We start from the raw sequence: 16,192 nt of genomic DNA, 5'->3' as shown, positions 1-16,192 counted from the left end.
GTACCTTCATCCCCAAACTTCCAATCTTGGTTCCAGACCTATTGGAGTTAACGATCTCTTGGATCGTTAAGGGGTGTAACCTTCACCCTGTGCACAGTTTACCAGTTCCTAAAACTTGTTGGCGACACTTTTTCTCTAGCTTCCTTCCCTTTGGACGCCAACATGATTAAGTGTATGATCACAGTGGGGTTCAATTTTAGGGTAATGCTTGAAATATTCCTTACAAATTTGGGAGACTATGCTGGGGAGGATTTCTATTTTAATTCCTGAAATTTATTTTGGCAATGATTTAGCATGAGTGGATGAGACTTGAAAAGTTTTAAGTATTTCATGTGCGTAATTTTGATTAACATTATTTTCATATGCATAGAAAAGGTTCTTATTGGAAAGACCATTCGTAATGAGTTAAAAAATAGGATTTTATACTTAGGAAATTTGGGGAATATCTTTCACAACTAGAATTGAAATAATGCTGCGAAAAACTAGAAAATTTTAAGAACACAGACAGCTGCTGAGGCATGTAGAAATTGGTGTCTAGAAAACAGAGCCTGCCGCCAAAGATATGGCTTTGTCGCTGAGCGACAATTCTGTCGCGGCGACAAGGCTCATATCCCGGCGACAGTCCCTGTTGGCTGGCGTTGCGTTCTTCTAATACCGAGCCAGAAATATGCGTTCTTATTTTGACCAGTTCTAGAACTGTTGGCTCGATTCTACAACCTGATTGATATAACCCTCTAGGTACATCCACCTGCGTTCTTCCAATTTTGGGGTAATGCGTTCTTCCAATTTTTGGGTAATGTTTACTACATATGGATATAACCCTTTGGGAATTCATGCTCCATCTACCTGATTGAATGCTCTGAGAAACAAAGGGTACATCCGAGAATTTTGAATTCACTAAACCATGGAAGCAAGTTTAACTCGCGGGGTCCCATCCACTCGCACCAACCCTTCCAAAGGTAAGGCTTTTGCGCGGTGCATCCGAACTCATAACCATGTACCCTCTTTGACTAACCCATACCTTGAACTTTAGAGAACTAGAGCCATGGTTAGGTTGCAAACTCATTGCATCATGTTGTGACTACTTGACTACTTGTGGATCTCTTACTTGTACATACTTATTATGTGATTAAACTAAGCGTTTGATTTGACTTGTGTTTGTAAATAAGTCTTAATAAACTAACCAATGACTAAAGGGCTTTGCTTAATTAATTAATTAATTTGAACTAATAATTCCTTTAAGTCAACCCCGTTTTTTATTCCCGTATACTACACAAGCGTCAACTTGTTTTGGTCATAGCCGGAGTTCTATAAATAGTTACGAGTCGCACAAATATGGATCTGTAGCCCCAAGTTTTATCTTTAATGTGGCGTGGGTTTCATCCCAACCAGAGTCAGAGATCAAAAGTTATGACTAAAATACCATAGCCTGTCCAGTTTAATGCATATACATGAAGTCTAAACTTAGTATTTTCTTGATTCTAGTCACATAGTCTAGCCACATGGACATGACACAAGTCTTAACATGTCACGTACACTCACTAGTAGTAGCACACACTTTGTGTATATGTTACCATGACCATGTCTTAGGTTCATGCATGAGTCGGTTTTTTCCGTCATTTGAGTTGGGGGTACATTCTATTCCTAATTTTTTCATATCTCTCCATCTACATCATCTTTCCATTCTCTACATGCTTTCTCCATATCACATCCTTCATTCTTCCTACCTTCTTCCATCCATGCATGCTGAATCAAGTTTGAGTCATGTGATTGACAAAAAAAAAATAAAATTAAGGGTAATAATGAAACAAATGCACAAGGCAAGCTTCTCACCAAGATTTCATGATTTCTTATTGTTTTTTTCAAACCCTTTTCCCAAAAAGTCTAGCATAGGCACCCTTCATCCTCCTCAAATTTATTTCTTAGAGTTTATGACAAGTGGAAAACTGGGTCGTTATCTAATCTTCCCTCGGTCAAACTAAATTTATAAGCACTTAACAAACCTAAATACAAGTATAAAGGCAAGTCAAGGGTCGAACCCAAAGGAACAGTAATGTTCAAGCACTATTAAGTATACGTCTAAGCTAGGTTGAAGACGAAGGTAAGAGAGAATACTTCAACTAACGAAACAAGTAACCAAGGAAATTAAACACTAGGAACGAGGATCAACAAGTAATCATGTCAGTTACAACAACTTGGGAAGAGCATGCCAATCAAAGGTTGTGAAGACTAATGATAAGAGCAAACAATTGGAATCAAAGAGCTATTACCTAATTGTTAAGCTAGGGTTCACTATGAATAACAAACTAAGAGAATCACAATCAAAACCAATCGATAATTGAAATTCCTAAATCAATTGTTCGTGTCATTAGCAATTACGACGCAATCTAGCTTTATTCTCAAGGCCTAATCGAATTACACACATAAAAACCTTCATTAATCACTTTAATCTCAACAATCAATAAACAATTCCCAAATTAATCACAATAAATCAATCATACAAGTTTCACCCAATTCCTAATCTGTCAAATAACATAATATGTCAACAAACAACTACAGAAATCAAGAATCGACAATATATCAAGAACAATTACACTATCAAGAATCAAACATCAAAATTAAACCAAATAAACATGAAATTGAATAAAGCAATAAGGTGAGAAAGAGATAAGAATTCTCATTAATAATATAGGAGATCTTGAACACAATTTTCCCACTTGAATCTCTAATCTCTCAATCACCATTGAAATCCTTCACCTTCTCTCTCTAAAACTACTCCTAACCTAGAGAGAGAACCTCCTAATCTAACCTAATTCTAGAGAGAGACTACTCTAAGCTAAAGTATTTCATGAATGAAGAATAAAGAAGGCCATACAATATAAATACAAAAGGAGAAAATAAACGAAATCGCAAGTAAAACCCAAAAACCCGCGCCCGCAGAGGAGAAAATCCCCAAACCCACACCCGCGGCTGGAACCTGTTCCACCGAGGCTAGGCCCGCGTCCTTGGGGTGCCCGCGGCCTGCCCTCTCCATGTTCCTGGTCGAAAATGGTTGCTAAGAGGTTGTCGCAGCCCCGCGCCCGTGGCAGATTTGAAAGAACAACTTCAGAAGGCTGTATCTCACAATATAAGAGTCTTCTGAAGGCGAGAAACCTATCATTTGAAACCTCTTCAAGTCTAGTTTCCAACCCAACTTGAATCACCTCAATTCGATCTGTAGAACTCGAGATATTGCTGAAACAATGCACAAAGGTCCTTTTTGATACTTTGTAAGCCTTCGTTTACCTTTATTTCTAACTCAAATTCAATTTCAAAAAGTGCATATCGATCCTAGTGGATGATATTTTCAATTCCCATGCATATAGCCCGCGGCTGTGTTGTTGCGCTTCAAGGAGCTCGGGCTCGCTTCCTTGACGCTCGGGATCGCCACCTTGGAACTCGAGTTTGCGGACCTTGCTTGGATTGGCTTCACTTGCGTGCTTGGCTTCCATAACTGGGCTTTGTTAAATTCCTTGAATGCACTTGAGCTCCCTCCTTGATTATTAAATCCGTGGGAACTCTACGTACCTACAAAACAAGACAAATAAACGGAGAAGCAAGAGAAATAGCCGAGAAATGAATAAAATAAGAAGAAAACCATTAAAAGCACGCATTTCTTTAAACTAACATAAAAACACACAAATCGAGCATTATTCTCTAAAAACATGACATAAACGACTAAAAACGAGCATAGAAATATCAAGAAAACATAGCCTAAAGGTAAATGGCACAGATCAAATTCCCCTAAGCTAAACTTTTGCTTTTCCTCGAGCAAAACAAAATCCAACCCAAGGAAAAATGAAGACATTATTCAAGCAAAGAGAGAAACAAGAAAACTAGAGAAGATGGGAATATACACTAACTTACTTTCATAGAAATCACGGTCAATTTTAGCAACTAAAGACAAGCCATTTAAACCCTTAGATCGCCCTAGAGGACGAGTGATGCTCTCGTAAAGGTTTCCTAAGAGATTAACCTATAACTCTCATTATAATACAAACAAGGCAAAGCATGCGAAGGAAATCAAAAGAAAAGAAGAGCAAACACATGTTCATGAAAAGACTTTTCCAAATGTACAAGCACAAATGAATGCAAATCTTTCAAAACAAGCAAGGGAGTGCATGTTTCAAGATACCCAAGGTTGATTGAAACATAAATATTCTAAGCATAGGAACTAGAGAACGCAATCCACTTTCATCCCAAATGGTCTTACCGTGTTCTCCCTACTAGCCTCATATCTTCCCCGGGTGAGCATCTCAAAAGTTCCATGAAGGAACCGGAAAAAGAGATAATTTTGGGCTACTCGACATCTTGACAATGCATCCCCTCTCCTTAGGCTTTAACTCATAATGCCCTCCCTCGATATATGACTCAACCTCTAGGTCGAAAGGTCTTTCCCAATGGCTGTAACGTGAGGGAAAAAAGGGTTGAGGGTAGGCTTAGAATTTAGAATTTGACGGTAATCCTAATTAATGAAGGAAAGGGTGATCAAACCTTCTCCTCATAACCAAGCTATCGCCAAACAAAAACAAACTAACTCCCCCAAGCTTATTCAAAGTTATAACCACAATCATATATACAAATTGCGTAAAGGCTTCTCCCCCAAGCTTAAAGGAAGCATTGTCCTCAATGCTTGAAAAGGGAAAAGAAATTACATCGAAATATTTTTGAAATTTTTTCATTTTCACTTTTTTTATTTCTTTCAAAGCAATTGTCCATGCCTCTTTAACTTAAGACAACTTTTACAATTTTTGCATTTGCATTGTTCTTGCCTTTTGCTTTACTTTGGACGGTTTTTTCTTTATTTCACTTGTCATTATTTACAAAAATATCACAACATAAACTTGCTTTTAAGAGGACCAAATAACGAAACTCCTCCACCACAAACTCCAACAATAATAGTCAATTGCTTCACAAAAACTAAGAATGGAAACAAAAACAAAAAAAAAGGATCATGATCTAAAGATGTGGCTCGAAAAGAAGGGAAAAGGCTCAAATGGTTAGCAAGAAGGAAAATGTAAACCCATTGAACTAAAAAGAAAGAAAATTAACCTAGAAAGAAAAATTACCACCCCGAAAAGATGCCTTTGTCCTCCCTAGATGGCTCGGTCTCGAATTTGAGAATTATGAGTCAAGATTCTAGATTAGGTCTGCATTAGTCAAGGATCCATGCCACTCATGCAAATATATGGTGAAGACTTGAAAAATAATGAACCTCACATGGATGTAGAAAAAACAAACTATTGGTGTCAATTCGACTATAGGAAGCAACTACCATCATGCCACAAACAAGCAGAATCCAGTTTCATGGTCCCACTAGTTCTAACCTACTACCTTAGCATACTTTATCCTATAATCAACCAAGCGTACTCCCAAACCGTGCACACCGTTACCATTTAAGAAGAAAAGCATTCAATTATACAATTCCAAAAGTATTATGTCCAAAGCAAGAACAAAACAAAACACAATGCAATTTGCCTTGATAGAAACAAAAATCTTTTTGGAGTTTTTCAAGATAAAGAAACATGGAAATGTATATACAAAGGTGCATAGCATATATGAATCAAAATCCCACCAAATATAATGTAATACCCTCCCCCAAGCTTGAATGAGATAACATGCTCAAACATAAATCAAATATTCCATGGGAGGGGAAAACAAGGAGATCGATCCAACCAAACCAACATATGTCCAACAAGTCATCATCCACTCTAGAAAGAGAAAGGAAGGATATTACCGGATATTAGGTGGGTATAAATACCCACAAATGACCCAATTAAACCTTTCAATACTAATATCCTCAAGAATTGAACCTTGCCTCCCATATGCCAGCAAAAATAAGAGTCAAACTTCCTTGATTCTTGATCAAAATCGAAGCACCAAAGTATATCAAGTCATGTACCTAGCAAAAGGCACACAAACATTTTCATGAGAGAAAATCTATTCTAAACAGAAAAGAAAATGAATGCAATAAAACACGGGTTACTTCCCGAGAAAGGCTTGCTTAAGGTCCAACCTTGACCGCTCTAGAAAATAATAATTCAACGCACGCAAGAACTTGTCAAATGCACTACTACACATTTCATATGATAAGAGGTAGGCAAATGACGGGAAGAGTACGTGAAACAAGGATAGTGAACGCAAATGAGGAGAGAGATGCCAAGAAAAGGAAGAAGTTCAACAAAATAAGAAAATGAAAAAGAAGAAGAAGAAGGCAAACTCTCCTAAAAATATTTTTAGGTGACTACATCACCCTTTTCCTCAATAGAGGAAAAATGAGGGTTTGAAAATCATCATAGAAAAAGGGGTCCCCAATAGGCTCATTAACAAAGAAAGGGAGGGATATAAGAGTGTAAGGGATATGGTCAAACCTCCTTGAAAAAAGGACATGAGAGGAGGGAATAAGGGCTATGGTCTCATCACTAATGAACTCTTTCTCACCACCATGCCTCAAATCACCAATAAGAGCATGAAAATCAATCATAGAATCCTCAAAGAAGAACACTCATGATCATCATCTCTCTCAAACATCCAACTTCCAAGAAGAACTACATAATCCCCTTCACTACAATCATGAACAACAACTCCCTTAACTTCCTTAAAGCCTAAAGTCTCAAAGCCATACATGAATGGATGCAAATTCATTTCAAACTCATATTTCTCCCATGAAGCATTCTTAATGAACTCACTAAAAAGGCTATGGGTTTTCATTTGACATTCAAAGAACAGGTCATAACCTCAATCGGGTCCACATACTCATGGATAGAAGAATCACAATCATGCATAAGAGACTCATCAAGATGGGAAATAGGGTTGAGGTTTTCAAAATCAACACTCTCTTTATTCTCAACTCCTTCACCATCACTCAAATGCTCACTAATGGGATCCTCACACTCTCTTGGTTGCTCAAATCATCATCATCATCCTCAACGCACTTATCAAATTGGGATTTTTCACAAACAAGCATCAAGGATGACAATTGGCTTTCTAACTCTTCTCCTCTTTTCTTTTCCTCCTCAATACGCTCCTCATTCTTTTTCATTATCTCTGATTGACCTCTCATAGAATTAAGAATCATCTCTTTACTAGGCCCTAGCTCATCATCAAGCTCAATGCACCCTAATTTGAGACTCAAATATATCAACAAGAGATTCAAAATATGTAGAAGGTTGAGGCTCAACAAGAGAAGAAGAAGAATTAAAACAAATATTGAAAGAATCAACATTATTGACATGAGCATATAAATCACATTGGGGAGTGGGGGCACAATCAAACACATGAGATTCATCATCAAGGGAATGAAGCACATCATAAGAATATGGTAAATAATGAAGAATATTGAAATACACCATTAGCATCAACTTGACCATGCACTTCATCATCATGAACAAAAGGGGAAATAGAGCTGAAATCACGTGTTCTAGGTTCACTTAAGGAATCATGTGACAGATCATGGGAATTCATGCTAATATTTGAAGAATCAAGACATTGCACATCAATATTAGAATCATGATTACCTCTATCATAAACATCCCTAGCAAACCAAACATAAAAATCCAAAGCATCATCAATTGACAATGCTTTAAATTCACCATTATGCATGCATTCAACTTCATTTCTAGTTTGCACATTCAAAACAAAATAACAAATCTCACAAACCTCCAAAAGACTACAATTATAGTTCAAAAATACCTCAAGTCTATTGAAATATTCATAAAAAGGCTCATTGTCAAATTGATAAAATGATAGACATGCCATTTTTTTCACAAAACAAACAAAAATCAAATAAAACGAAAATATACACAAAGACCTAGACTCAAGCAATAAAAAACACTAAAACATAGACACCGTTCCCCGATAATGGCGCCATTTTGACAAGTGGAAAAACTAGGTCATTATCTAATCTTCCCTCGGTCAAACTAAATTTATAAACACTTAACAAACCTAAATACAAGTATAGAGGCAACTCAAGGGTCGAACCCAAAGGAACGGTAATGTTCAAGCATTTTCAATTATGCGCCTAAGCTAGGTGGAAGACGAAGGTAAGAGAGAATTCTAATAACTAAAGAAACAAGTAACCAAGGAAATTAAACACTAGGAACGAGGATCAACAAGTAATCATGTCAATTGCAACAACTTAGGAAGAGCATGCCAATCAAAGGTTGTGAAGACTAATGATAAGAGCAATCAATTGGAATCAAAGATCTATCTCCTAATTGTTAAGCTAGGGTTCACTATGAATAACAAACTAAGAGAATCACAATTAAAACCAATCGATAATTGCAATTCCTAAACCAATTGTTCGTGTCATTAGTAATTACAATGCAATATAGCATAATTCTCAAGGCCTAATCGAATTACACACATGCAAACCTTCATTAATCACTTTAATCTCAACAATAAATCAACACAATTCCCAAATTAATCACAATTAATAAATCATACAAGTTTCACCCAATTCCTAGCCAAAAACTATTAAAATATCATCATATATCAACAAACAACTAAAGAAATCAAGAATCAATAATATATCAAGAACAATTACACTATCAAGAATCAAACATCAAAATTAAACCAAACAAACATGAAATTAAATAAAGCAATAAGGTGAGATAGAAATAAGAATGCTCATAGATAATAGAGGAGATCTTGAACACAATTTTCACACTTGAATCTTCAATCTATCAATCACCATTGAAATCCTTCACCTTCTCTCTCTAAAACTACTCCTAACCTAGAGAGAGAACCTCCTAATCTAATCTAATTCTAGAGAGAGACTACTCTAAGCTAAATTATTTCATTAATGAAGAATAAATAAGGTCGTACAATATATATACAAAAGGAGAAAATAAATGAAATCGCAAGTATAACCTAGAAACCCGCGTCCGCGGAGAAATCGGTCGCGCCCGCGGAGGAGAAAACCCCCAAAACCACGCCCGCGGGGCTAGGCCCGCGTCTTGTGGGTGCCCGCGGCCTGCCCACTCCAAGTTCCTAGACAAAAATGGTTGCTAATAGGTTGCAACAGCCCTGCGCCCGTGGCCAGCAGACCCCGCGCCCGCTGCAGATTTGCAGGACCAACTTCAGAAGGCTGTAAGTACCAAATATAGGAATTGTATTAAGGCGTGCAACCTATCATTAGAAAGCTCTTCAAGTCTAGTTTCCAACCCATCTTAAATCACCTCAATCGGATCTTTAGAACTTGAGATATGGCTGGAACAATGCATAAAGGTCCTTTTTGATATTTTGCAAGCCTTTGTTTTCCTTTGTTTCTAACTCTAATTCAATTCCGAAAAGTGTATATCGATCGTAGTGGATGCTATTTTCAATTCCTATGCATATAGCCCGCGGCTGTGCTACTGTGCTTCTAGGAGCTTGGACTCGCTTCCTTGACTCTCGCCACCTCGGAACTCGAGTTTGTGGAGCTTGCTTGGATTAACTTGACCTGCGTGCTTGGCTTCCCTAACTTGACTCCGTTAATTTCCTTGAATGCACTTGATCTCCCTCCTTGATTATTAAATCCGTGGGAACTCGACGTACCTACAAAACAAGACAATGAAACGTAGATGCAAGAGAAATAGCCGAAAAATGATAAGAAAACCATTAAAAGCACGCATTTCTCTAAACTAACACAAAAACACGCAAATCGAGCATTATTATCTAAAAAAAGACATAAATGAATAAAAATGAGCATAGAAATATAAATAAAACATAGCCTAAAGGTGCCATAAATGGCACAGATCAGTTTGATTTTTACCCTACACTCACTAGAGGAAAAAATCTCATTCGTTACAGGCTATTTGTAACGGGCAAAGCTTTGCCCGTTACAATTAAGATATTTGTAACGGGCAAAATAGTGTCCGTTACAAATACTTATTTATTCGTAACAGGCAAAATAGTGTTTGTTACGAATACGTATGTATTCGTAACGGACAAATTAGTGCCCGTTACGAATAAATAAGTATCCGTAACGGACAAATTAGTGCCATTTACGAAAATATAAGTATTCGTAACGGACACTATTTTGCCCGTTACGAATACCATATTACACGTTAATGCCCAAACTTGGCCCAACTGATGAGAGGAGCCCAATACTTGGCTTTTTAGGGTTTCACCTCTTTCTCTCTCATCAGTCCCTCACTCCCTCTCCCTCTCTCTCCTCTCCTCTCCTCCCCGTCATTCACCTCTTTCTCTCATTTCAAATTCAGTCCATCTTATTTCGAGTAGAAATGAGAAGACCTCTGTTCTGTTGGTTATTGTTTTGGTGGTTAACTTGAGTAGCGATTGCGTTCATCTTGAGATGAGCAACTTGTCTGGCGTCTTCATACAAGAGCTCCCAAGCGGCGTCGTTTTTGGGCGGAGGTGTAACCGGCGGTGACGGAACTCTTGGTGACATCTCTGCCGTGAACTTCAACCATTTTAGATTGTGAGGTAAAAAGTCCTTGAATTGTTGTTTCCTCTTCTTGAATTGATTTCTGAGCATCTAATTGTTTAAATTCTTGAATTTGTTCTTGTGAATTCTAATTTGCTTTATTGTTTTCTACATGCAATTTGTATTTGATTAATTTTTGGCATTTGGGGTGACATTGGGTAGTTTTGGGCATTTATGTGAGAAAACACGGATGATACTGCATTTCCATGGATATAAGGATGTCATTTATCATGTTAAATACTCTTAATTCATTCCTGTAACCAATCTCTATTTTCTGTTTTTTTTCCTGGGTTTTTTTTATGTAATTTTTGTAGATCTACGCTTGTGTTTTTTAAAATTTGAGGAATTTACCTTGTTGGGTTTTTTTTTCAAATCACTTTAACTGTCTTTTGGTTGTATTATTTGATATGATTTTCTTGAGATTAGTTGATGGGATTTCTGGGTTTTTGAATTTGGTTCTGAACTTCTGCTTCTGTTTTTATGGTCTGAAATGATAATGTTTTGTTCTTTATTTTACTTTCATTTCTGTCTCAATTAATTATCCTCTTGAATTATTCGTGTTGTTTGCTTGTTACAGCTGCTGCTCGTACAACCTCCACGAATAAATGGTGATGGTCAAACTATGGGAGTATGCATTGGAGTTCTGATTTTGGAAGTATAAGTATAATCTTTTTCTTATTACAAGTGATTAAACTTGATTTAGCTCGTGTTTTGGAGTTGTCCTTTTAAAAATATGGCTTGCCATAAAACACTATGATCAACTTTTCCATGAAAAATACTGCATTGCTGTTAATTTCTGGTTTACAACTCTAGTTTTATACAGTCGTTCACTCAATAGTTCATGGTAATGTTTGCCCGTTTATGTTCAAGTTTACTGTTGTAATTTTGCTCAAATTGCTTGCAGTTTTTTAGAGCAGAAATCAGGATGACTTGTTAAATACTTAAATGGCTTTGGTTATGGTAAGGTCCTAATTACAAAACATACATGTTACATACCTAAAGAAGTAAAAGTGAAGAATAGATATCATCATATTGAGATTATAGTGGGCTTATTAGCTCAATACATATGGACTTGTTTAAATAAAAATTTAGTTGTCCAAGTATCCTATTTAGTAGCTATGACTACTATTATATATCGTATAAGTGTATAGCCCTTGTTTGATCGCATTATATGTTACATGTTGAATATTTTCTTGGGCTAACTCTTGATCATACTTTAATAACACCTTAATTCAACTATTAAAGATATGTAGTCACAACATTTGTTTTAATTAAATTGAAAAGCTTAAATATACTACGTAACTTAATGTGGATGTCAACTAATTTAGTTGGTTTTTGTTTTTCAAGTATAATTATATTTTTTAATTCTTCTTTTTGGGTGAAAAATTTGATACACATGATTTTAGATTTAATTTGCTCTAATTTCCTTGGGGTTCTCTTTCTCTAGTCTCTAGCCTATTATGAATTTAACTTTACCAATTTTCATTTTGTTAGATTTTTAGTGAAAGATAAAGAGTAATTTAATAAAATTTAAAATATTTCATAGCTAAATATGTATCTACCAAGTAATCAATTTTTCATGAAACGACCAAAAATATAAAAATGAAAAATTTAGATGAATGTAGTTAAGCTATTGTGATTTTGTGAATATGATACTTAAAGATTGTATAAAATCTAGTACATACAAATTGATTACTCTTTTTTTCCGGACATCTAGCTAGGTGCTAGAAAACCTATGTTGGAGACTGCAATAAGCAATAATAAGAAATCAAAAGACAAATTGAATACGTTTGATGTTAATTACCGTAGTCTAAAATGTGAAGATATAATCAGTAAATTGATGAAATTAGCCTATTGATTAGCCTCTTTTTATGACATGTTTAGTTGATTTGTCGTTACGCCTTTACACCAAATATTTTTCGCAAGAATTAGCAATTTATTGGAATAGTAGTATTATTATTACTTTGTAGAATCGTAATTCCGAAAACTAGGTGTCATTGTACTTTGGTCTAAGGCTCTAAGCAACCCAAACAAGGCCGTGTTGTAAGAAAAAATCTAATGTCAATAATTTAGGTAATAACAGTTTTGTATTTAAGCATTAAGTATTGAATTCTTACAAGATGTGATGTTTAGTTTCATACTTGGTACATTGGTTAGGTACAATTAGAAATTGATAGGATAAAAAAGTATGCCTTTGTGATGGTTGTTTAACAATCCGGCCATCCATTTATTCCAGGAAATAATATACCCTCTATTTCTGAAACTTTTCGTTCATTTCCCAAAGTCCTAATCTCCTTTTCAAAATTTAGTTTGCATACTTAACTACTGATTTTGTCCTGCCTTAAAATTTATTCTTGAAATAAAAAATATACTCTAGAGCTCTTAAACTTGATCATGTTTTTTTGTTCTTCTCTGAAAGGATGCTGGGGAAAAAGAGAAAATAAGTGAGTGCTGAAGGATTTAAGCTAATATCATCTTACCCTGGATTTCCACTCAATCTTTGGTCACCTCCACAATGGATTTTACAGTATCGCACACGTGTCCCTGTCCCTTATAGGTAATTTGTGTTATTAATTCTCCCTCTGCCCCTTTTAGTTTGCTCAGGGCAATCTTTAAGCTACGAAAGTAGTACTTGTTTCAAAATAGAAGAAAAAGTTACGGAATTGAACTGTGTCTGATTACAAAGACACACCTTGGCAACCTAGCAATCAGCATAAGGAATTAGGAATATAATTTTCTGGTTTTTAACACTTTGTCTGAAGGATCATGTAGTTGATGATACTCTCTTACAGTTTTAAAGCATTCAAAATAAGGAATATAATTTTCTTGTCATTTATATTCATTAACTATGATGCTGCTACTTCCAAGACCGGAGTATATATTTTCCTATATGTTTCTCCAACATTTTGTTTTGGCATTTATTTGTTATTTTTGACATTATTGCAGGGTGTTGGCTAAGTGTAGGAAATGAAAATAGATAAGTAAAGGTTTAAAGAATTCGAATAATTGAATTATAGATTGGTATTGATTTGGGGAGGTAGTTTTGATATTCGAATATTTCCATTTAAACCTTTTGTATGTTTAATTATGAAGGGAACCTATAGAAAGTGATGAGATGTTGCCTGCTATAAGCAATCAAGAAGGTGATCCTTTACGAAAGCATACACATTAGAGTTCTGGACCTAAATTCAGAAAGAGATCCGCTGAGATTGCTTCTACTTCTGCAGCACAAGAGAGAAGTATAGGAAATTCTTCTAAGTCCGAAGCACAAGAGGAAACTACGAGAATTCTATCTACCACAAAAGATATGAAGCATGTCACTGGGCAAGGTAACTTCTCACAATGTTTTAGCCTTTCTGTCCGAAATCAATTGTCTTATCATAGCCTTCAACTCTTATATTAATGACTGCTCTTGTTGATCATCATTTCATCTGGAGGCTTTAAGGGTGGGTCGCAACAATACTCAGATCACTCACTCAGTATCAAGGGCTTATATATCTTGTACGAGTCACCTATTGAATAAAATTTACACATGTCTAAATATTTTCAGATCCTTTGGATACTAGTACTTGCAAGGAAGTAGAAACCCTGTTCACTTTGATACCTCTGTATTTTTGATAGCACAACCAAAGTGATAACTCGACAGTCATGTTTGAAGGACTTGAAATACGGTCTACTTTACTTCCGACATTGCAAAAGGTATGGTCTAAGCACGGACACTTGATAGAAAATATAAACATATGTAAGAGCTGAGCATGGAATTTTTAATTGTAAAATAAATTTGGTGTGATACGTTTGAAAAAATAGTGATACGTTGAGTAATTCAACTCTTATATTATTCCTCTTTAATAATATAAGAGTTGAATTACTCAACTGGCCATGAATGGTTGATTGGTTCAATTGATCATGTGTTTGTTGTAGTTGCATTAAGTACTTGAGTTGTCTTAGAAGCTCTCTCTATCTCACACTCTCATTCTTTCTTTATCTTTAATCTCTATTCTTTCTTAAAGAAATCTGGGTATATTCAAGCGAAACAAGTAACTTTCTTTGTGTTATAGATTTGGTGTTATTTGTGTTTGTGGTTTGATTTTTTTTTTTTTTCATTGAGTGGATTACGTGAGAAGGAAAAAATTAAAGATTGGGGACTTTTCTATGCTGCAGATGCTTACTATTATGGTTGTTGCTGCTGGTGCTTATGGTTGATGCTGCTCTGCTGTTACTGTCTAGGATGCACGGAAACGGATACGGACACGGACACGATACGGACACGGGAAAACGGCAATCCTAAAATAGGGGACACGGGTACGGCGTATAACAAGGCATATAATATATTAAAAAAACGAGAATTTGACAACTAATTCAATAAAACACTAAATAATTAGCCTCAAAACGCACAATTTTAATTAAACAAGTAAATGAACAAAGTGTACGGACATAGTCCGATACATATCAAGAAACCATCAAACCAGACATGTCTTAATAGTACTCTTCAAGTAATCAAACAAAACTAGAAACATAACACAAAATCAAACATCTCATCAAGTAATCAACAAAACTGTCAAAACACGGTGGTGGGCGGTGGTTGTCTGGCTGACGACGAACAACAAATTGAATTATTGAAGCAATTGAATTTCAGAAAATCAGAAGTTCTTACACACTTACACTGATTAAAACCCTAAAAAATTCCCCAAATTAGCATTACTCGAATTCACTTCAGAATCACAGCAATTGTTGAATGGCAGAAATTGAGCTCCAGTAAAGATAACAATGGAGCTCAATTGTTGAATGGCAGAACACCAAGAAATAAGCACGAAAAGGCTGAAATTGAGCTCCATTAAAGACAACAATGGCGGAGACTCAGAAAATGAAGACCGATTAAGTTCTCTCCCAGACTCCATTCTCACCGACATTCTCTCACTTCTCGACATCCAAGGATGCATATTCAGAACTTTAATTGAATTTAAAAAAAAAAAAAGTAGAGAAGAACCATACCTGGTGGCTGACACGGACGACGGGCGACAAGGTGGGCGGTGGAGTGATAGGTGGTGGCTGAGGACGAGCAGGCGAACAGCAAGGGCCAGGCCAGCAACTCCAGCAACCCCCGCAACAATGAGAGATGAAGACCACGAGCAGCAAGGGCCAGGCCAGCAACCCTGACAACCGGCAAGGAGGCGAGTGGCGGTGACGGAGACAGCAAGCCGGCGGTACGGTGAGACCTACAAGTCGGCGACTGAGCAAGTGAGCAGCAAGGGGTTCAGTTGAGACTTGAGAGGATGAGAGGATTGAGAGTTTGAGAACTGGAAACTTGGAAAGAGGTAGAGAGGCAAAGCATAGGAATTTAGGTATTTCGCGTGTCCATACCAAAACGGCCCGTGTCAGCCCAAGACACGGCCCGTGTCCAAAAATCAAAAACGGTTAAAAAAAATCGGACACGGTTTTCTGCGTGTCGGACACGTGTCGCCCCGTGTCTCATCCGTGTCCGTGTCCGACACGCGTGTCGACTCGGACTCTTCAGATTTTTGGCGTGTCCGTGCATCCTTGGTTACTGTTGCTCTAGGAAGCTGTTTAAGCTATAATATTATTTACATTTTTTTTAATCATTAACCTTTTACAATATTACGAGTTTGTAAGCAGTTTTTATTGTAAAATAAATTTGGTTTGTATGACATGATTGATAATATATATTTGTGCAAGGAAAACAAATATTTGGATTTGGATCTCACA

The 16,192-nt window shown here is 36.4% G+C and overlaps 1 long non-coding RNA gene across 5 annotated transcripts; it reads left to right on the top strand.

Annotated features, from left to right (window-relative positions):
- Positions 1–10,104: 10,104 nt before the first annotated feature.
- On the top strand, positions 10,105–14,689 carry LOC110731983. 5 transcript variants are annotated; one of them, XR_002513406.1, is made up of 6 exons: positions 10,105–10,467; positions 11,046–11,129; positions 12,888–13,025; positions 13,415–13,455; positions 13,562–14,167; positions 14,630–14,689. It is a non-coding gene; the product is annotated as an uncharacterized LOC110731983 (long non-coding RNA). The 5 variants fall into 5 exon arrangements; XR_002513405.1 differs by lacking the exon at positions 13,415–13,455 and having other exon boundaries at positions 10,108–10,467; positions 13,562–13,797; positions 13,906–14,167; XR_002513407.1 differs by lacking the exon at positions 13,415–13,455 and having other exon boundaries at positions 10,110–10,467; positions 13,562–13,797; positions 14,019–14,167.
- The last annotated feature ends 1,503 nt before the right edge of the window (positions 14,690–16,192 follow it).

Source organism: Chenopodium quinoa, unplaced genomic scaffold (genome assembly GCF_001683475.1).
Source record: "Chenopodium quinoa cultivar QQ74 unplaced genomic scaffold, ASM168347v1, whole genome shotgun sequence".
NCBI classification, from domain to species: domain Eukaryota; kingdom Viridiplantae; phylum Streptophyta; class Magnoliopsida; order Caryophyllales; family Amaranthaceae; genus Chenopodium; species Chenopodium quinoa.
This window is presented reverse-complemented; position numbering and strand designations above follow the sequence as displayed.